General features: G+C 42.5%; 1 long non-coding RNA gene across 3 annotated transcripts in view; it reads left to right on the top strand.

The window, feature by feature from the left end:
• Nucleotides 1-23,375, top strand: part of LOC126994659 (uncharacterized) — a 47,771-nt gene that overhangs the window by 23,672 nt on the left and 724 nt on the right. For 2 of the 3 annotated variants that reach the window (XR_007749388.1, XR_007749390.1), the window contains 4 exons: nucleotides 1,476-1,532; nucleotides 3,696-3,758; nucleotides 15,646-15,708; nucleotides 21,001-21,063. This is a non-coding gene — a long non-coding RNA (uncharacterized LOC126994659). The remainder of the gene's footprint in view (nucleotides 1-1,475; nucleotides 1,533-3,695; nucleotides 3,759-15,645; nucleotides 15,709-21,000; nucleotides 21,064-23,375) is intronic. The other variant, XR_007749389.1, reaches the window with a different exon arrangement.

Genomic DNA, 23,375 nt, shown 5'->3' with positions numbered 1-23,375 from the left:
CAAAGAGGGGATCAGTTGGGTTGCAATGAGTGTTTTTTGGGTTCATGCAACTGAAGAAGGGTTAGGCCAGCACCAGGGTTATAAAACTACCCCTGGAAATGCCCACAACTCCTTGGAAAGCCCTGCCAGATGTGTGTTTCTCCCACTCCACTTCCCTTCCCTTCCCATCCCTTTCCTTCCCTTCCCATCCCATCCCATCCCATCCCATCCCTTCCTCTCCCATCCCATCCTTTCCCATCCCATCCCTTCCCATCCCTTCCCTTCCAATCCTATCCCTTCCCTCTCAGGGAATTTTGATGCTTGTAAATCCAAACACTCGTACAACTTGTATAATGTAACCCTCGTAAGAAGATGGCTCCACTATAAACACTTGCCTGCGCCATGATGGGCTGGGGCCGAATACCATCCAGGCCCCTCAAGCAAGCCTACCGGCGCAATAGGAGGAGATGTAAAAAAAACAAAAAAACAAAAAAAGCAGAGGTATCACTGTGCCGTCAATTATCCCGAGTTAAAAATTCCTTGTTCTGCCGCATACAACTGTTTCCTTAATATAAAGCATGTTAATTTTCTTGGGGGGGGGACTTAGGGCCGCTTTCACAGTCGTTATGTTTGTTTTGATCGCTACCAATGATCGCCGCTGTAGAATTTCCACTTAAAACTGTCCGATGGGGTGGTAGTGGGGTTAGCCTAGCCTTGCCACACACTCTCAACTCCTCTCGCTTCCTCTGCAGTCGCCACCACCCCATAGGCCAGTTTCACGTGGAAAACTATAGCATCGATCGGCGCCATTGGTAACGATCAAAACAAAGCTTCCCTAAGTGCCGAAAGTCTGTCATAAGCAGCGTGAACTTCATCTAATTCACCCCAAAGTAACCTTACTCTGTCTTGAATGACCCTAAACTAATGTAATTCACTCATATTACCTAAAACTACAGTTGAATTACCCTAAACTTGCCTTAAAATATTACCCTTAATTTAATTAAAACCAAGGTAACCTGAATCTGACCTATCCTGACCTTACCTTAATATCCTAACCTTACCTTAACTTATCCTGACCTCACCCTTAAGTGAGGGTTTCAGGACGGTACAGAATTCTGCTAATATTTTCTGCACCTGTACATGTATGTTCATAAGCCCAGCATAATTTTTCATTAACACTATTATTATTATTATTATTATTATTATTATTATTATTATTATTATTATTATTATTATGCACTATATTCAAAGGTTAGGTTATATATTATGCATTCAAAGATTGTTTTACTAAAGTTATGATTAAATTTTTTTATTATTGTAGGGCTATTGTATGTGTGAATTGTTTTGATTCTCTCTCTCTCTCTCTCTCTCTCTCTCTCTCTCTCTCTCTCTCTCTCTCTCTCTCTCTCTCTCTCTATAATTTTAGCCTGAAAAGAATTTATAATGACCTCAAAAAATGAATTATCAACTGTACTAATATCTTTACTTATCTTTAGAGACAAGAAGAAGAAGAAGAGGAAGAAGAGGAAGACTGACAGACAGACATTCCATTGGTGAGTGTTAAATAATTTTCCTTCCTTCCTTCCTTCCTTCCTTCCTGGCTCTTGGATAGGTTAGGTTAAAGGGGCTGATTATTAAACATTTCAACGTTGACTGTACCTCATATATCGCACTTGACTGGGGCCGCCAAACCCTTAGGAGAAGCTAAATTGCACTTGCCAAACAGTAGAATCAATGGGGTTTACTCTAATGGGGTCCAGGCCCTCCCCAAGGTACCCATTCCTCCCCCATTACACTCAGGCAATGGTGGGATACATACAGCGTGTTAGTTGAAGGGTTAACCCAGTGGTAGCAGCGGGGATCATGTTTCTTAATGGTCCCTATTCATTGCCAGTAAAAGTATACAGAATTATAATATCTGCCAAAATTAATACGTAAAGCACATACTGCACCATAGCTATACGATATAGGACGATGATAGGTATTTATTTAATAATGCACCCATGCTGTGATTACACTGTTAAAAATCTGCTGCAAGGCTTTGAGGCCTGTCACTAGTGGAGCCTGTGGCCACATGTCTGCAGACCCATTCATACGTTAGAGATGGACACACTAATCGGCTGTGCTATTTGACGATGACTGAGGCCTTCACCGTCAAGGATAATGATGACTTTGTGGCGGTCTTGTGGGGTCTGCATTGCCACCAACTTGAGCATGACTTTGGCCAGTATAGTAAGACAGTTTTGCTTCTTACATCAGCTATTTCTAAGGGCCAAAGAGGGGATCAGTTGGGTTGCAATGAGTGTTTTTTGGGTTCATGCAACTGAAGAAGGGTTAGGCCAGCACCAGGGTTATAAAACTACCCCTGGAAATGCCCACAACTCCTTGGAAAGCCCTGCCAGATGTGTGTTTCTCCCACTCCACTTCCCTTCCCTTCCCATCCCATCCCTTCCTCTCCCATCCCATCCTTTCCCATCCCATCCCTTCCCATCCCTTCCCTTCCAATCCTATCCCTTCCCTCTCAGGGAATTTTGATGCTTGTAAATCCAAACACTCGTACAACTTGTATAATGTAACCCTCGTAAGAAGATGGCTCCACTATAAACACTTGCCTGCGCCTTGTTGGGCGGGGGCCGAAAACCATCCAGGCCCCTCAAAGCCTACCGGCACAATAGGAGGAGATGTAAAAAACAAAAAAGCAGAGGTATCACTGTGCCGTCAATTATCCTGAGTTAAAATTCCTTGTTCTGCCGCATACAACTGTTTCTTAATATAAAGCATGTTAATTTTCTTGGGGGACTTAGGGCCGCTTTCACAGTCGTTATGTTTGTTTTGATCGCTACCAATGATCGCCGCTGTTAGAATTTCCACTTAAAACTGGCCGATGGGGTGGTAGGGGTTAGCCTAGCCTTGCCACACACTCTCAACTCCTCTCGCTTCCTCTGCAGCCGCCACCACCCCATAGGCCAGTTTCACGTGGAAAACTATAGCATCGATCGGCGCCATTGGTAACGATCAAAACAAAGCTTCCCTAAGTGCCGTAAGTCTATCATAAGCAGTCTGAATTTAATCTAATTCACCCTAAAGTAACCTTACTCTGTCTTGAATGACCCTAAACTAATGTAATTCACTCTCATCTTACCTAAAACTACAGTTGAATTACCCTAAACTTGCCTTAAAATATTCCCCTTAACGTAATTCACTCCAAGGTAACCTGAATCTGACCTATCCTGACCTTACCTTAATATCCTAACCTTACCTTAACTTATCCTGACCTTACCCTTAAGTGAGGGTTTCAGGACGGTACAGAATTCTGCTAATATTTTCTGCACCTGTACATGTATGTTCATAAGCCCAGCATAATTTTTCATTAACACTATTATTATTATTATTATTATTATTATTATTATTATTATTATTATTATTACTATTATTATTATTATTATTATGCACTATATTCAAAGGTTAGGTTATATATTATGCATTCAAAGATTGTTTTACTAAAGTTATGATTAATTTTTTTATTATTGTAGGGCTATTGTATGTGTGAATTGTTTGATCTCTCTCTCTCTCTCTCTCTCTCTCTCTCTCTCTCTCTCTCTCTCTCTCTCTCTCTCTATATCTCTATCTCTCTATAATTTTAGCCTGAAAAGAATTTATAATTACCTCAAAAAATGAATTATCAACTGTATACTAATATCTTTACTTATCTTTAGAGACAAGAAGAAGAAGAAGAGGAAGAAGAGGAAGAGGAAGACTGACAGACAGACATTCCATTGGTGAGTGTTAAATAATTTTCCTTCCTTCCTTCCTTCCTTCCTTCCTTCCTGGCTCTTGGATAGGTTAGGTTAAAGGGGCTGATTATTAAACATTTCAACGCCCAAACCCACTTCTGTAAGGCTTTCGTAGGGCTTTTTGGGCATGTCCTGGGTAGTTTTATGACCCTTGAGGTAGTGTGACCCTTCCCCTGTACCGTGAACCTAAAGAAACACATTTGACGAGGCTTTGGGAGGAGTTTTTGGCATTCCCACGGATAGTTCTGGCACGTGAGGAAGGGCGTCAGATGGTACATGGCGGACACGTTCTTTTCCTGCACAGAAGGGCGCGCACACACACACACACACACACACACACAGAAAAAGGGCTTCAAAGTACGGCCTTTCTTTCCGTACTTTCTTGCGCAAAAAATACATGAGAGGTCGTTAAAAATAACAAGAAAAGTGCTCACCCTTCCTCTTGTATGCACTTTGTTAGGCACTTTTCTGTGTTATAAAAGTATGTACAGCAGGTGACCCTTTCAACTGGACTGTAATTCAGTGGTTCGCCAGGACACAATTCCAGTTGTCAATATGCAGATTTACTGTCTCCACACTACTAAATCGGTACTGTGTCTGTATTACCAGCTCATTATTACAACTCCTGAACAACGGTCTGTTCTTCTCATGTGGGACACACTGTTCAACTTAACGTCCACACTTGGGTGACTAATAAGGAGGGTAACTGTTGTGGTGTGGCTGGTGGAGTGTGCCTCCTCCACCAAGACCTGGCTCACTCTCCTCCACCCTTTAACCAGGCCAGGCAATCCCTCCCACATGATTCTCATTTAGATATCGCTGAGAGCCATGATCATAATGGTTGGTTCAGGTATTGACTCCATATCCTGACCACTTAGTTAGCCTTGAAATAAGGGAGTTGTATGCAGAAATTATGGAGCGCTTGAACTGGTGAGTGTGATGATTTCTAGTGAGCTGCCTCCGTAATGTGCAACGCTTATTGTTCAATGGTGTCTGGCATTTACAGCTTTCTTGTTTACCACTAAAGGGGTGGAGTGTAGGAAATGATTGAGGTGTTACTTATAGGGTTAAGGATCAAGAAAATATTACAGCCTCTTAGTTTACTACAGCAGTTAGGGGTGGGAGTGTAGAAATGATTGAGGTGTTACTTACAGGGTTAAGGATCATGAAAAATATTACAGCCCTCTGTTTACCAGCAGTTAGGGTGAGTGTAGGAAATGATTGAGGTGTTACAGGTTAACTCAGTAACAGCGAACGGCCAAATCTGTGGCTTTACTTGTAGCAGTTGACGCACAGTTTGGTTTTGTCGTAGTGCGACGGCTTAAATTTGTGGTTTCTTTACTCGTAGCAAGTAATAAATCTGTGGCTTTATCAGGTAGCAGCGACGGCCAAGTTTGTATTTTACCGTAGCAGCTGACGTAATAATGTAGGTTTTTATCAGTAGCAGCGATAACAATTTAGGTTTACTGTGTAGCAGTGACGGGCCAAATTTCTTGTGGCTTTTACTGTAGAAGCAAATATGGCCTAATTTGTGGCTTTACTGCGTAGTAGCTGACAATAAATTTAGCCCATCAATAGAAAGTAGCAAGGGGTCAAATTTAATGCACTGTAGCAGTTTATGGGCCAACCGAAAGCAGTGATATAAACTCCCCCAAATTATATGATACATAATCTGATCACAAATGTTTTGATATATTATTAAATGGTTTGTGTGAGGGGTGATTTTTCTCATTTTCTCGCTTGAGGGACCATTAACCCTTTCATTGCTAAATGCTGGCAGCAAGCGTAAGGCGTATTTGCTGGCGTTGTTAAACACTCATGAAAGCCCAGCCGCACTTCAAATTCCCACGGATGAGTGTGTTCCAACACTGATTCGCCACAACACAGGATTGCCAATTGAGTGTGTTCTTCACTAAATTTGGTGGAAAATCATGTCAGCCCAGCTGCAAATCTTTAAGTGACTTGAAAGCAACTGGTGGATGTTGTTGACCAATGTAGCGGACATTTTGCATAGTTTCACATGACTGATATTTGATCAACAGTTAAATATTGCAGTTGTCAATTACTCGCCCCTGGCCAGCAACTCCCATCCATCAAAGAGATCTACAGTAGGTTGCCTTACAGCTGACCGTCGGCATGTATAAATGTACGTCTTCACAGGCAACACCCCGCTCAACGTGCCTGTGTACTTTCGCGGGAGGGTTTACATTACTGAATTGTATAGATCTTGGCCTCCTCTTTCCAATGGTGGTTTTGTTTGTAACTGATGAATAGTTTTTGAGATATAGCAGTTAAAAGATGCCCTCGGCTGGGGTGCCCGAGCGTGCCTGAGGGGATAGTCTCGTATCTTGAAGCCGAGCGCTTAGCAATGAAAGGGGGAAGCTAGCCCTTCCTATGTACCATAAAACCTAAAAAGAAACACTCAATAGAACCTAATTATTCTCCTTTTTGGCCTTTGGAAGTAGTTGATGTGAGGGTCGGGTCATAGTAATTGCCCTCCTGAAATACATATTTAACAAGGCGGCTTTCGTAGAAGTTTGAGGTCATTCAGGCGTGCCAGCTTCATGACCCAGGTGGTGGTGGTGGTTTTAATGACCTTCCTATGCACCATGAATCTAAAAGAAACACTCAATAGAGTCTAATTATTCTCCTTTTTGTCCTTTGGAAATATTAGATGTGAAAGTCAGAAGTGTCTGATGGTCACATTCTTAAATATAGCCAAGACAAGACGGCTGGCTTTCCCCTAGGGTGTCGCAGGCATTCCCAGGGGTTGGCCCAGGTGGTGGTTTAACCCTTCCTCTGTACCATGAACCTAAGAAAACACTCATTAGAAACCGACTGACCATCTTTTCGGCCTTTAAAATTGGTTAACTTGGGGTCTCAGAATGCCGCCCTAGGTGTGTGCCATGATTGACCTAAATTGTACACTGCCATATTACATTATTATAAGTCCACAGTGTTCCCATCCTTAGCAACACTGTACCCAGCGTGCCAGCACATGTGTACTCAAATCATTGCCTATATTGTTTCAAGGCCCTAAAACTATTGTACATGCACCAATAACGCCCTAAAATTAAAGTTAATGTTATTAGTGTCAAGTATTGATGCTTTTGTGGCAATACTTGTGAGTAAAACAGGAAATACGATATATGTTCATGGTGGTTCATGGTGAGCTGGCAACGTTGACTGTACCTCATATATCGCACTTGACTGGGGCCATAAACCCTTAGGGAGAAGCTAAATTGCACTTGCCAAACAGTAGAATCAATGGGGTTTACTCTAATGGGGTCAGGCCTCCCAAGGTACCCATTCCTCCCCCATTACACTCAGGCAATGGTGGGATACATACAGCATGTTAGTTGAAGGTTAACCCAGTGGTAGCAGCGGGATCATGTTTCAATGGTCCTTTAATATTCATTGCCAGTAAAAGTATACAGAATTATAATGTCTGCCAAAATTAATACGTAAAGCACATACTGCACCATAGCTATACGATATATGACGATGATAGGTATTTATTTAATAATGCACCCATGCTGTGATTACACTGTTAAAAATCTGCTGCAAGGCTTTGAGGCCTGTCACTAGTGGAGCCTGTGGCCACGTGTTGTCTGCAGACCCATTCATACGTTAGAGACAGACACACCAGTCGGCTGTATGTTGACGATGATGAGGCCTTCACCGTCAAGGATAATGATGACTTTGTGGCGGTCTTGTGGGGTCTGCATTGCCACCAACAGAGCATGACTTTGGCCAGTATAGTAAGACAGTGCTCTTTTGCTTCTTACATCAGCTATTTATAAGGGCATAAGAGGGGATCAGTTGGTTTGAAATGAGTGTTTTTTGGGTTCATGCAAATGAAGAAGGGTTAGGCCAGCACCAGGGTTATAAAACTACCACTGGAAATGCCCACAACTCCTTGGAAAGCCCTGCCAGATGTGTTTCTCCACTCCACTTCCTTCCCTTCCCATCCCTTTCCTTCCCATCCCATCCATCCCTTCCTCTCCCATCCATCCTTTCCCATCCATCCTTCCCATCCCTTCCCTTCAATCCTATCCCTTCCCTCTCAGGGAATTTTGATGCTTATGAAATCCAAACACTCGTACAACTTGTATAATGTAACCCTCGTAAGAAGATGGCTCCACTATAAACGCTTGCCTGCGCCATGATGGGCTGGGGCCGAATACCATCAGGCCCCTCAAGCAAGCCCAGCCTACCGGCACAATAGGAGGAGATGTAAAAAAACAAAAAACAAAAAAAGCAGAGGTATCACTGTGCCGTCAATTATCCGAGTTAAAAATTCCTTGTTCTGCCGCATACAACTGTTTCCTTAATATAAAGCATGTTAATTTTTCTTGGGGGGACTTAGGGCCGCTTTCATTAAACAGTCGTTATGTTTGTTTTGATCGCTACCAATGATCGCCGCTGTGAAATTTCCACTTAAAACTGGCCGATGGGGTGGTAGTGGGGTTAACCTAGCCTTGCCACACACTCTCAACTCCTCTCGCTTCCTCTGCAGCCGCCACCACCCCATAGGCCAGTTTCCGTGGAAAACTATAGCATCGATCGGCGCCATTGGTAACGATCAAAACAAAGCTTCTAAGTGCCGAAGTCTGTCATAAGCCTCTCTTAGCCGTTTCGGTGAAACTTTTACTATTGCGCTGGACATATCAAAAGCTTTTGATAGGGTCTGGCACAAATCTTTGCTTTCTAAACTACCCTCCTACGGTTTCTATCCTTCTCTCTGTACCTTTATCTCCAGTTTCCTTTCTGACCGTTCTATTTCTGCCGTGGTAGACGGTCACTGTTCTTCTAAATCTATTAACAGTGGTGTCCCACAGGAATTCTGTCCTATCTCCCACTCTTTTCTGTTGTTCATTGATCTTCTTTCCAAAACAGAACTGTCCTATCCATTCCTACGCCGATGATTCCACTCTGCATTATTCAACTTCTTTTAATAGAAGACCCACATTCAGGAACTTAACGACTCAAGGCTGGAGGCTGCAGGGCAACAACACTCAGACCTTACTATTATTTCCGATTGGGGCAAGAAGAACCTGGTGTCCTTCAACGCCTCAAAAACACAGTTTCTCCCCCTATCCACTCGACACAATCTTCCAAACAACTATCCCCTATTCTTTGACAACACCCAGCTATCACCTTCCTCAACACTAAACATCCTCGGTCTATCCTTAACTCAAAATCTCAGCTAGAACTTCATATCTCATCTCTTACTAAATCAGCTTCCTCGAAGGCTGGGCGTTCATGCTAGCCGTTCCGCCAGTTCTTCCTCTTCCCTGCAGTTGCTGTCCATATACAGGGGCCTTGTCCGCTTCACCTCATTATGGAGTATGCATCTCATGTGTGGGGCTCCCTCACACAGCTCTTCTGGACAGAGTGGAGGCAAAGGCTCTTCGTCTCATCAGCTCTCCTCCTCATACTGATGATCTTCTACCTCTTAAATTCCGCCATAATGTTGCCTCTCTTTCTATCTTCTATCGATATTTCCACATGACTGCTCTTCTGAACTTTTGCTAACTGCATGCCTCCCCCCTCCCATGCGGCCCCGCTTGCACTCGACTTTCTACTCATGCTCATCCCTATACTGTCCAAACCCCTTATGCAAGAGTTAACCAGCATCTTCCTCTTTCATCCCTCACGCTGGTAAACTCTGGAACAATCTTCCTTCATCTATACATTTCCTCCTGCCTACGACTTGAACTCTTTCCAAGAGGAGGGTATCCAGATTTCCTCTCCTCCCAGAGCTTGCAACATCTTTCGGCCACCTCTTTGGATTCTTTTTAGGAGCAGCAGTAGCAGAGTTTTTTATTTTTTTTATTAATGTTTACTTTTTGTGCCCTTGAGTTGTCTCCTTTGCTGCCAAAAAAAAAAAAAAGCCAGCGTGAACTTCTAATTCACCCAAGTAACCTTACTCTGTCTTGAATGACCCTAAAACTAATGTAATTCACTCTCATCTTACCTAAAACTACAGTTGAATTACCCTAAACTTGCCTTAAAATATTCCCTTAACGTAATTCACTCCAAGGTAACCTGAATCTGACCTATCCTGACCTTACCTTAATATCAAACCTTACCTTAACTTATCCCTGACCTTACCCTTAAGTGAGGTTTTCCAGGACAGTACAAATTCTGCTAATATTTTCTGCACCTGTACATGTGTATGTTCATAAGCCCAGCATAATTTTTCATGCTGCTATTTTATTATTATTATTATTATTATTATTATTACTATTATGTGTGTGTTATTATGCAATATTCAAGAAGGTTAGGTTATATATTATGCATTCAAAGATTGTTTACTAAAGTTATGATTAATTTTTTTTATTATTGTAGGGCTTTTTTTTGTGTGAATTGTTTGGATTCTCTCTCTCTCTCTCTCTCTCTCTCTCTCTCTCTCTCTCTCTCTCTCTCTCTCTCTCTCTCTCTCTCTCTCTCTCTCTCTCTCTCTCTCTCTCTCTCTCTCTCTCTCTCTCTCTCTCTCTCTCTCTCTCTCTCTCTCTCTCTCTCTCTCTCTCTCTCTCTTTCTAAATTTTAGCTGAAAAGAATTTATAATGACCTCAAAAATGAATTATCAACTGTTTTGCTTATCCTTACTTATCTTTATAGACTAGAAGAAGAAGAAGGAAGGAAGACGACAGACAGACATTCCATTGGTGAGTGTTAAATAATTTCCTTCCTTTCTTCCTTCCTCCTGGCTCTTGGATAGAGTTGGGTTAAAGGGCTGATTATTAAACATTTCAACGCCAAACTCACTTCTGTAAGGCTTTCATAGTAGGGCTTTTGGGCATGTCCTGGGGTAGTTTGCTGCCCTTGAGGTAGTGTGACCCTTCCCTGCACCATGAACCTAAAGAAACACATTTGACGAGGCTTTGGGAGGAGTTTTGGCATTCCACGGATAGTTCTGGCACGTGAGGAAGGGCGTCAGATGGTACATAGCGGACACGTTCTTTTCCTGCAGAAGGGCACACACACACACACACACACACACACACACAAAAAGGGCTTTGAAACGGCCTTTCTTTCCGTACTTTCTTGCGCAAAAATACATGAAAAGGGTCGTTAAAATAACAGAAAAGTGCTCACCCCTTCCTCTTGTATGCACTTTGTTAGAGCACTTTTCTGTGTTATAAAAGTATGTACAGCAGGTGACCCTTTTCAACTGGACCGTAATTCAGTGGTTCGCCAGACACCAGTTGTCAATATGCAGATTTACCCCGTCTCCACACTACTAAACGTGGTACTGTGTCATTGTATTACCAGCTCATTATTACAACTCTGAACAACGGTCCGTTCTCTCATGTGGGACACACTGGTTCGTCAACGTCCACACTCTGGGTGACCAATAAGGAGGGTAACCGTTGTGGTGTGGCTGGTGGAGTGTGCCGCTCCTCCACCAAGACCTGGCTCACTCTCCACCCTTTAACCAGGCCAGGCAATCCCTCCCACATGATTCTCATTTAGATATCGCTGAGAGCCATGACTGGCATAATGGTTGGTCTGTGGTATTGACTCCATATCCTGACCACTTAGTTATGAAATAAGGGAGTTGTGGCAGAAATTATGGAGCGCTTGAACCAGTGAGTGTGATGATTTCTAGTGAGCGTCTCCGTGGGGCGGCAACGCTATTGTTCAATGGTGTCTGGCATTTACAGCTTCTTGTTTACCACCAGTTAGGTGAGTGTAGGAAATGATTGAGGTGTTACTTACAGGGTTAAGGATCATGAAAATATTACAGCCTCTTGTTTACCAGCAGTTAGGTGAGTGAAGGAAATGAATGAGGTGTTACAGGGTTAACCGGTAACAGCGACGGCCAAATCTGTGGCTTTACCGTGTAGCAGCGACGGGCCAAATTTGTGGCTTTACCGTGTAGCAGCGACGGGCCAAATCTGTGGCTTTACTGTGTAGCAGCGACGGGCCAAGTTTGTGGCTTTACCGTGTAGCAGCGACGGGCCAAATTTGTGGCTTTACCGTGTAGCAGCGATGGGCCAAATTTGTGGCTTTACTGTGTAGCAGCGACGGGCCAAATTTGTGGCTTTACCGTGTAGCAGCGACGGGCCAAATTTGTGGCTTTACCGTGTAGCAGCGACGGGCCAAATTTGGGGCTTTACCGCGTAGCAGCAAGGGGCCAAATTTGGGGCTTTACCGTGTAGCAGCAAGGGGCCAAATTTGGGGCTTTACCGTGTAGCAGCGACGGGCCAAATTTGGGGCTTTACCGCGTAGCAGCAAGGGGCCAAATTTGGGGCGTTACCGTGTAGCGATGGGCCAAATTTGTGCCATGATATAAACCCCCCAAATTATATGATACATAATCTGATCACAAATGTTTTGATATATATTATTAAATGGTTTGTGTGAGGGGTGATTTTTTCTCATTTTTCTCGCTTGGAGGGACCATTAACCCTTTCATTGCTAAATGCTGGCAGCAAGCGTAAGGCGTATTTGCTGGCGTTGTTAAACACTCGCTGCGAGCTCCAGCCGCACTCAAATCTCCCACGGATGAGTGTGTTCCAACACTGATTCTCACAACACAGGATTGCCAATTGAGTGTGTTCTTCACTAAATTTGGTGGAAAATCATGTCAGCCCAGCGCGGCAAATCTGCGGACGAGCAACTGGTGGATGTTGTTGACCAATGTAGCGACATTTTTGCATAGTTTCACATGACTGATATTTTGATCAAATAGTTGTAAATATTGCAGTTGTCAATACTGCCCTGCCAGCACCCCATCATCAAGAGATCTACAGTAGTTGCCTTACAGCTGACCGTCGCGCATGTATAAATGTACGTCTTCACAGGCAACACCCCCTCAACGTGCCTGTACTTTCGCAGGAGAGGTTTACATTACTGAATTGTATAGATCTTGGCCTCCTCTTTCCAATGGTGTTTTTGTTTTGTAACTGATGAATAGTTTTTGAGATATAGCAGTTAAAAGAGATGCCCCGCTGGGGTGCCCGAGCGTGCCTGAGGGGATAGTCTCGTTGCGAGCGCTTAGCAATGAAAGGGTTAGCCCTTCCTATGTACCATAAACCTAAAAGAAACACTCAATAGAACCTAATTATTCTCCTTTTTGGCCTTTGGAAGTAGTTGATGTGAGGGTCGGGTCATAGTAATTGCCCTCCTGAAATACATATTTAACAAGGCGCTCGTAGAAGTTTGAGGTCATTCCAGGCGTACCAGCTTCATGACCCAGGTGGTGGTGGTGGTTTAATGACCCTTCCTATGCACCATGAATCTAAAAGAAACACTCAATAGAGTCTAATTATTCTCCTTTTTGTCCTTTTGAAATATTAGATGTGAAAGTCAGAAGTGTCTGATGGTCACATTCTTAAATATAGCCAAGACAAGACGGCGGCTTTCCTAGGAGTCGCAGGCATTCCCAGGGGTTGGCCCAGGTGGTGGTTTAACCCTTCCTCTGTACCATGAACCTAAGAAAACACTCATTAGAAACCGACTGACCACCTTTTCGGCCTTTAAAATTGGTTAACTTGAGGGTCTCAGAATGCCGCCCTAAGGGTGTGTGCCATGATTGACCTAAATTGTACACTGCCATATTACATTATTATAAGTCCACAGTGTTCCCATCATAGCAACACTGTACCCAGCGTTGCCATGTACTCAAATCATTGCCTATATTGTTTCAAGGCCCTAAAACTATTGTACATGCACCAATAATGCCCTAAAATTAAAGTTAATGTTATTAGTGTCAAGTATTGATGCTTTTGTGGCAATACTTGTGAGTAAAAAAACAGGAAATACGATATATGTTCATGGTGGTTCATGGTGAGCTGGCAACGTTGACTGTACCTCATATATCGCACTTGACTGGGGCCGCCAAACCCTTAGGAGAAGCTAAATTGCACTTGCCAAACAGTAGAATCAATGGGGTTTACTCTAATGGGGTCCAGGCCCTCCCCAAGGTACCCATTCCTCCCCCATTACACTCACTCTCCTAGGCAATGGTGGGATACATACAGCGTGTTAGTTGAAGGGTTAACCCAGTGGTAGCAGCGGGGATCATGTTTCTTAATGGTCCCTATTCATTGCCAGTAAAAGTATACAGAATTATAATATCTGCCAAAATTAATACGTAAAGCACATACTGCACCATAGCTATACGATATATGACGATGATAGGTATTTATTTAATAATGAGTCTATGCACCCCTGCTGTGATTACACTGTTAAAAATCTGCTGCAAGGCTTTGAGGCCTGTCACTAGTGGAGCCTGTGGCCACGTGTTGTCTGCAGACCCATTCATACGTTAGAGACAGACACACCAGTCGGCTGTGCTATTTGACGATGACTGAGGCCTTCACCGTCAAGGATAATGATGACTTTGTGGCGGTCTTGTGGGGTCTGCATTGCCACCAACTTGGGCATGTCTTTGGCCAGTATAGTAAGACAGTTTTGCTTCTTACATCAGCTATTTCTAAGGGCTAAAGAGGGGATCAGTTGGGTTGCAATGAGTGTTTTTTGGGTTCATGCAACTGAAGAAGGGTTAGGCCAGCACCAGGGTTATAAAACTACCCCTGGAAATGCCCACAACTCCTTGGAAAGCCCTGCCAGATGTGTGTTTCTCCCACTTCCCTTCCCTTCCCATCCCTTTCCTTCCCTTCCCGTCCCATCCCTTCCCTTCATATCCCATCCTTTCCCTTCCCATCCCTTCCCATCCCTTCCTTCCAATCCTATCCCTTCCCTCTCAGGGAATTTTGATGCTTGTAAATCCAAACACTGTACAACTTGTATAATGTAACCTCGTAAGAAGATGGCTCCACTATAAACACTTGCCTGCGCCATGATGGGCTGGGGCCGAATACCATCCAGGCCCCTCAAGCAAGCCTACCGGCGCAATAGGAGGAGATGTAAAAAAACAAAAACAAAAACAAAAAAAGCAGAGGTATCACTGTGCCGTCAATTATCCCGAGTTAAAAATTCCTTGTTCTGCCGCATACAACTGTTTCCTTAATATAAAGCATGTTAATTTTCTTGGGGGGACTTAGGCCGCTTTCACAGTCGTTATGTTTGTTTTGATCGCTACCAATGATCGCCGTAGAATTTCCACTTAAAACTGGCCGATGGGGTGGTAGTGGGGTTAGCCTTGCCACACACTCTCAACTCCTCTCGCTTCCTCTGCAGCCGCCACCACCCCATAGGCCAGTTTCACGTGGAAAACTATAGCATCGATCGGCGCCATTGGTAACGATCAAAACAAAGCTTCCCTAAGTGCCGAAAGTCTGTCATAAGCAGCGTGAACTTCATCTAATTCACCCCAAAGTAACCTTACTCTGTCTTGAATGACCCTAAACTAATGTAATTCACTCTCATCTTACCTAAAACTACAGTTGAATTACCCTAAACTTGCCTTAAAATATTCCCCTTAACGTAATTCACTCCAAGGTAACCTGAATCTGACCTATCCTGACCTTACCTTAATATCCTAACCTTACCTTAACTTATCCTGACCTTACCCTTAAGTGAGGGTTTCAGGACGGTACAGAATTCTGCTAATATTTTCTGCACCTGTACATGTATGTTCATAAGCCCAGCATAATTTTTCATTAACACTATTTTATTATTATTATTATTATTATTATTATTATTATTATTATTATTATGCACTATATTCAAAGGTTAGGTTATATATTATGCATTCAAAGATTGTTTTACTAAAGTTATGATTAATTTTTTTTATTATTGTAGGGCTATTGTATGTGTGAATTGTTTGGATTCTCTCTCTCTCTCTCTCTCTCTCTCTCTCTCTCTCTCTTTCTATAATTTTAGCCTGAAAAGAATTTATAATGACCTCAAAAAATGAATTATCAACTGTTTACTTATCCTTACTTATCTTTAGAGACTAGAAGAAGAAGAAGAGGAAGAAGAGGAAGAGGAAGACTGACAGACAGACATTCCATTGGTGAGTGTTAAATAATTTTCCTTCCTTTCTTCCTTCCTTCCTGGCTCTTGGATAGGTTAGGTTAAAGGGGCTGATTATTAAACATTTCAACGCCCAAACTCACTTCTGTAAGGCTTTCATAGTAGGGCTTTTTGGGCATGTCCTGGGGTAGTTTTTTGACCCTTGAGGTAGTGTGACCCTTCCCTGCACCATGAACCTAAAGAAACACATTTGACGAGGCTTTGGGAGGAGTTTTGGCATTCCACGGATAGTTCTGGCACGTGAGGAAGGGCGTCAGATGGTACAGGGCGGACACGTTCTGTTCCTGCACAGAAGGGCACACACACACACACACACACACACACACACACACAGAAAAAGGGCTTCAAAGTACGGCCTTTCTTTCCGTACTTTCTTGCTCAAAAAATACATGAAAGAGGTCGTTAAAAATAACAGAAAAGTGCTCACCCTTCCTCTTGTATGCACTTTGTTAGGCACTTTTCTGTGTTATAAAAGTATGTACAGCAGGTGACCCTTTTCAACTGGACCGTAATTCAGTGGTTCGCCAGACACACCCAGTTGTCAATATGCAGATTTACCCCGTCTCCACACTACTAAACGTGGTACTGTGTCATTGTATTACCAGCTCATTATTACAACTCTGAACAACGGTCCGTTCTCTCATGTGGGACACACTGGTTCGTCCAACGTCCACACTCTGGGTGACCAATAAGGAGGGTAACCGTTGTGGTGTGGCTGGTGGAGTGTGCCAATCCTCCACCAAGACCTGGCTCACTCTCCACCCTTTAACCAGGCCAGGCAATCCCTCCCACATGATTCTCATTTAGATATCGCTGAGAGCCATGACTGGCATAATGGTTGGTCTGTGGTATTGACTCCATATCCTGACCACTTAGTTAGCCTTGAAATAAGGGAGTTGTATGCAGAAATTATGGAGCGCTTGAACCAGTGAGTGTGATGATTTCTAGTGAGCGTCTCCGTGGGGCGGCAACGCTATTGTTCAATGGTGTCTGGCATTTACAGCTTCTTGTTTACCTGCAGTTAGGTGAGTGTAGGAAATGATTGAGGTGTTACTTACAGGGTTAAGGATCATGAAAATATTACAGCCTCTTGTTTACCAGCAGTTAGGTGAGTGTAGGAAATGATTGAGGTGTTACAGGGTTAACCCGGTAACAGCGACGGGCCAAATCTGTGGCTTTACTGTGTAGCAGCGACGGGCCAAGTTTGTGGCTTTACCGTGTAGCAGCGACGGGCCAAATTTGTGGCTTTACCGTGTAGCAGCGCTGGGCCAAATCTGTGGCTTTACTGTAGCAGCGACGGGCCAAGTTTGTGGCTTTACCGTGTAGCAGCGACGGGCCAAATTTGTGGCTTTACCGTGTAGCAGCGATGGGCCAAATTTGTGGCTTTACTGTGTAGCAGCGACGGGCCAAATTTGTGGCTTTACCGTGTAGCAGCGACGGGCCAAATTTGTGGCTTTACCGTGTAGCAGCGACGGGCCAAATTTGGGGCTTTACCGCGTAGCAGCAAGGGGCCAAATTTGGGGCTTTACCGTAGCAGCGATGGGCCAAATTTGTGCCATGATATAAACCCCCCAAATTATATGAAACATAATCTGATCACAAATGTTTTGATATATATTATTAAATGGTTTGTGTGAGGGGTGAGTTTTTCTCATTATTCTCGCTTGGAGGGACCATTAACCCTTTCATTGCTAAATGCTGGCAGCAAGCGTAAGGCGTATTTGCTGGCGTTGTTAAACACTCGCTGCGAGCTCCAGCCGCACTCAAATCTCCCACGGATGAGTGTGTTCCAACACTGATTCTCACAACACAGGATTGCCAATTGAGTGTGTTCTTCACTAAATTTGGTGGAAAATCATGTCAGCCCAGCGCGGCAAATCTGCGGACGAGCAACTGGTGGATGTTGTTGACCAATGTAGCGACATTTTTGCATAGTTTCACATGACTGATATTTTGATCAAATAGTTGTAAATATTGCAGTTGTCAATACTGCCCTGCCAGCACCCCATCATCAAGAGATCTACAGTAGTTGCCTTACAGCTGACCGTCGCGCATGTATAAATGTACGTCTTCACAGGCAACACCCCCTCAACGTGCCTGTACTTTCGCAGGAGAGGTTTACATTACTGAATTGTATAGATCTTGGCCTCCTCTTTCCAATGGTGTTTTTGTTTTGTAACTGATGAATAGTTTTTGAGATATAGCAGTTAAAAGAGATGCCCCGCTGGGGTGCCCGAGGGTGACTGAGGGGATTGTATCGTTTCATGCGCTTAGCAATGAAAGGGTTAGCCCTTCCTATGTACCATAAACCTAAAAGAAACACTCAATAGAACCTAATTATTCTCCTTTTTGGCCTTTGGAAGTAGTTGATGTGAGGGTCGGGTCATAGTAATTGCCCTCCTGAAATACATATTTAACAAGGCGCTCGTAGAAGTTTGAGGTCATTCCAGGCGTACCAGCTTCATGACCCAGGTGGTGGTGGTGGTTTAATGACCCTTCCTATGCACCATGAATCTAAAAGAAACACTCAATAGAGTCTAATTATTCTCCTTTTTGTCCTTTTGAAATATTAGATGTGAAAGTCAGAAGTGTCTGATGGTCACATTCTTAAATATAGCCAAGACAAGACGGCGGCTTTCCTAGGAGTCGCAGGCATTCCCAGGGTTGGCCCAGGTGGTGGTTTAACCCTTCCTCTGTACCATGAACCTAAGAAAACACTCATTAGAAACCGACTGACCATCTTTTCGGCCTTTAAAATTGGTTAACTTGAGGGTCTCAGAATGCCGCCCTAAGGGTGTGTGCCATGATTGACCTAAATTGTACACTGCCATATTACATTATTATAAGTCCACAGTGTTCCCATCATAGCAACACTGTACCCAGCGTTGCCATGTACTCAAATCATTGCCTATATTGTTTCAAGGCCCTAAAACTATTGTACATGCACCAATAATGCCCTAAAATTAAAGTTAATGTTATTAGTGTCAAGTATTGATGCTTTTGTGGCAATACTTGTGAGTAAAAAAACAGGAAATACGATATATGTTCATGGTGGTTCATGGTGAGCTGGCAACGTTGACTGTACCTCATATATCGCACTTGACTGGGGCCGCCAAACCCTTAGGAGAAGCTAAATTGCACTTGCCAAACAGTAGAATCAATCGGTGTTACTCTAATGGGCTCCACGCCCTCCCCAAGTACCCATTCCTCCCCATTACACTCAGGCAATGGTGGGATACATACAGCATGTTAGTTGAAGGGTTAACCCAGTGGTAGCAGCGGGGATCATGTTTCTTAATGGTCCCTATTCATTGCCAGTAAAAGTATACAGAATTATAATATCTGCCAAAATTAATACGTAAAGCACATACTGCACCATAGCTATACGATATAGGACGATGATAGGTATTTATTTAATAATGAGTCTATGCACCCCTGCTGTGATTACACTGTTAAAAATCTGCTGCAAGGCTTTGAGGCCTGTCACTAGTGGAGCCTGTGGCCACGTGTTGTCTGCAGACCCATTCATACGTTAGAGACAGACACACCAGTCGGCTGTGCTATTTGACGATGACTGAGGCCTTCACCGTCAAGGATAATGATGACTTTGTGCCGGTCTTGTGGGGTCTGCATTGCCACCAACTTGGGCATGTCTTTGGCCAGTATAGTAAGACAGTTTTGCTTCTTACATCAGCTATTTCTAAGGGCCAAAGAGGGGATCAGTTGGGTTGCAATGAGTGTTTTTTGGGTTCATGCAACTGAAGAAGGGTTAGGCCAGCACCAGGGTTATAAAACTACCCCTGGAAATGCCCACAACTCCTTGGAAAGCCCTGCCAGATGTGTGTTTCTCCCACTCCACTTCCCTTCCCTTCCCATCCCTTTCCTTCCCTTCCCATCCCATCCCATCCCTTCCTCTCCCATCCCATCCTTTCCCATCCCATCCCTTCCCATCCCTTCCCTTCCAATCCTATCCCTTCCCTCTCAGGGAATTTTGATGCTTGTAAATCCAAACACTCGTACAACTTGTATAATGTAACCCACGTAAGAAGATGGCTCCACTATAAACACTTGCCTGCGCCATGATGGGCTGGGGCCGAATACCATCCAGGCCCCTCAAGCAAGCCTTCCGGCGCAATAGGAGGAGATGTAAAAAAACAAAAAAACAAAAAAAGCAGAGGTATCACTGTGCCGTCAATTATCCCGAGTTAAAAATTCCTTGTTCTGCCGCATACAACTGTTTCCTTAATATAAAGCATGTTAATTTTCTTGGGGGGGGGACTTAGGGCCGCTTTCACAGTCGTTATGTTTGTTTTGATCGCTACCAATGATCGCCGCTGTAGAATTTCCACTTAAAACTGGCCGATGGGGTGGTAGTGGGGTTAGCCTAGCCTTGCCACACACTCTCAACTCCTCTCGCTTCCTCTGCAGCCGCCACCACCCCATAGGCCAGTTTCACGTGGAAAACTATAGCATCGATCGGCGCCATTGGTAACGATCAAAACAAAGCTTCCCTAAGTGCCGTAAGTCTATCATAAGCAGTCTGAATTTAATCTAATTCACCCTAAAGTAACCTTACTCTGTCTTGAATGACCCTAAACTAATGTAATTCACTCTCATCTTACCTAAAACTACAGTTGAATTACCCTAAACTTGCCTTAAAATATTCCCCTTAACGTAATTCACCCAAGGTAACCTGAATCTGACCTATCCTGACCTTACCTTAATATCCTAACCTTATTTTAACTTATCCTGACCTTACCCTTAAGTGAGGGTTTCAGGACGGTACAGAATTCTGCTAATATTTTCTGCACCTGTACATGTATGTTCATAAGCCCAGCATAATTTTTCATTAACACTATTATTATTATTATTATTATTATTATTATTATTATTATTATTATTATTATTATTATTATTATGCACTATATTCAAAGGTTAGGTTATATATTATGCATTCAAAGATTGTTTTACTAAAGTTATGATTAAATTTTTTTATTATTGTAGGGCTATTGTATGTGTTAATTGTTTGATTCTCTCTCTCTCTCTCTCTCTCCTCTCTCTCTCTCTCTCTCTCCTCTCTCTCTCTCTCTCTCTCTCTCTCTCTCTCTCTCTCTCTCTCTCTCTCTCTCTCTCTCTCTCTCTCTCTCTCTCTCTCTCTCTCTCTCTCTCTCTCAATATCTCTATCTTTCTATAATTTTAGCCTGAAAAGAATTTATAATTACCTCAAAAAATGAATTATCAACTGTATACTAATATCTTTACTTATCTTTAGAGACAAGAAGAAGAAGAAGAGGAAGAAGAGGAAGAGGAAGACTGACAGACAGACATTCCATTGGTGAGTGTTAAATAATTTTCCTTCCTTTCTTCCTTCCTTCCTGGCTCTTGGATAGGTTAGGTTAAAGGGGCCGATTATTAAACATTTCAACGCCCAAACTCACTTCTGTAAGGCTTTCATAGTAGGGCTTTTTGGGCATGTCCTGGGGTAGTTTTATGACCCTTGAGGTAGTGTGACCCTTCCCCTGTACCGTGAACCTAAAGAAACACATTTGACGAGGCTTTGGGAGGAGTTTTTGGCATTCTACGGATCGTTCTGGCACGTGAGGAAGGGCGTCAGATGGTACATGGCGGACACGTTCTTTTCCTGCACAGAAGGGCGCGCACACACACACACACACACAGAAAAAGGGCTTCAAAGTACGGCCTTTCTTTCCGTACTTTCTTGCGCAAAAAATACATGAGAGGTCGTTAAAAATAACAGAAAGTTATAGTGTGACAAGCTTTCGTAGGAGTTAGAGCATTTCAGGGGTAGTCTGATGACCCTGGTGGTAATTTTAACTTTCTCTTTACCATGAATCTTAAAAAGACACGTGAGAACTTGATTGATCTTATTGACCTTGGAAGAGGCTGACGTTAGGGGCGGAAGGGTCTGCTCATAGATCTCAGGAAGGAAAGTTTGGGACGTACCTTGAATCAGCTCCTTGACGACAGTACACTCCATGGCTGGGGTTCTTCCTCCTTCTCTTCCTCAAATTCCAGACTTTCCTCTCATATCTTAATTTTCCTCCTCTGTGATGTGTGTTTTCTCTCTCTCTCTCTCTCTTTCTCTCATTTCTAATCCTTCCTCCTTTATTTACTTCTCTTTTATTTATAATTATCCTCATCGTCTCCTCTGTTTTACTTACCTTAATCTCTCTCCTCCTCCTCCTCACTTCCCTCCTCTACGTATAGGTGTTGTTAGTACCTCAGTGTCTTTCTTATAATTATTTCGTCTATATATCATTCCCTGTTATTTCCGTCATTCCTCAATAAATCTCTCTCTCTCTCTCTCTCCCACCCCCCACCTGTGAATTCATCAGACTTGTCCTTCTTCTTCATAAGAATAATAAAATAATTCCTTTCCCTCTATAATAATAATGGCTCCACATTTCACTTTCCAGTTGCTTTTTCTCAACCTCCTTGTATCTGCATCTTCCTATATTTCTCCTTTCTCCTGCTATTCCAGTTCTTGTACTTACTTTTGTCATTGGTTTTTTTTGCTGGGGTTTTGTTCCTCTCGTCAAGGGTCGTCGTTACCTGAGGTGACTGCCTCTTCATCCTTCTTCCTCCCTTATACCTCCATCTCTGGACCTTTCTCTCCTTCGTATATTTATTATTCTCATTTTATCTCCTTCCATTGTGTATTTTCCTCCTCCCACTTTCTCTCTTACACATAATCAGTCCGTTCTAGTCAGTGCGTAATGTTTTATATACGAGGCGTCCTGCCGAGAGGGTTTAAGTGACCTGTTCTTCAGTAAATTATGGGTTCAGTTTCCCTCCCAGAACACATTTCAAGACTCCCGACCCTTGCTTATAACATATACAAGGTCCCACGTGCCCATCTCGGCTGGACGCCAGGCAGTTGTTGTAAAGTTGGCTTCGGTTTCTCAGATTCTGACGCAATTTGTTAGATTTTCCTCGTTTTTATACGTATAGGTGTCGTACCTCAGTGTCTTTCTTAATGATTATTTTGTCTGTATATCATTCCATGTTATTTCTGTCATTCTGTTCCTCCTCAGTGCGTAATATACGAGACGTCCAGCTCCTCTCATTACTACTCCTCTCTTCTGCTCTCTCCAAGCTCCTCCACTCAACTTTTCCTTGTTTTGATTCTACTTTTAACTCATTTTGACTCATCTTTTACTCATCTCCTCTTTCCATTCCTCTTCTAATAGGTTTTGTTAAGAACTTTAAACATTTTACTTACTATTATATTGATATGTTATAGTATATATATATATATATATATATATATATATATATATATATATATATATATATATATATATATATATATATATATATATATATATATATATATATATATATATATATATATATATATATATATATATATATATATATATATATATATATATATATATATATATATATATATATATATATATATATATATATATATATATATATATATATATATATTTAGGGCATATTTATTGCTAACTTATTGCATGATATACTTATTGCATAGTATTGCAATATATATATATATATATATATATATATATATATATATATATATATATATATATATATATATATATATATATATATATATATATATATATATATATATATATATATATATAT

This window comes from Eriocheir sinensis, unplaced genomic scaffold (genome assembly GCF_024679095.1).
Source record: "Eriocheir sinensis breed Jianghai 21 unplaced genomic scaffold, ASM2467909v1 Scaffold844, whole genome shotgun sequence".
Classification (NCBI taxonomy): Eukaryota; Metazoa; Arthropoda; class Malacostraca; order Decapoda; family Varunidae; genus Eriocheir; species Eriocheir sinensis.
Note: the sequence above shows the minus strand (reverse complement) of the source record. Positions and strands in the feature narration are given on the sequence as shown.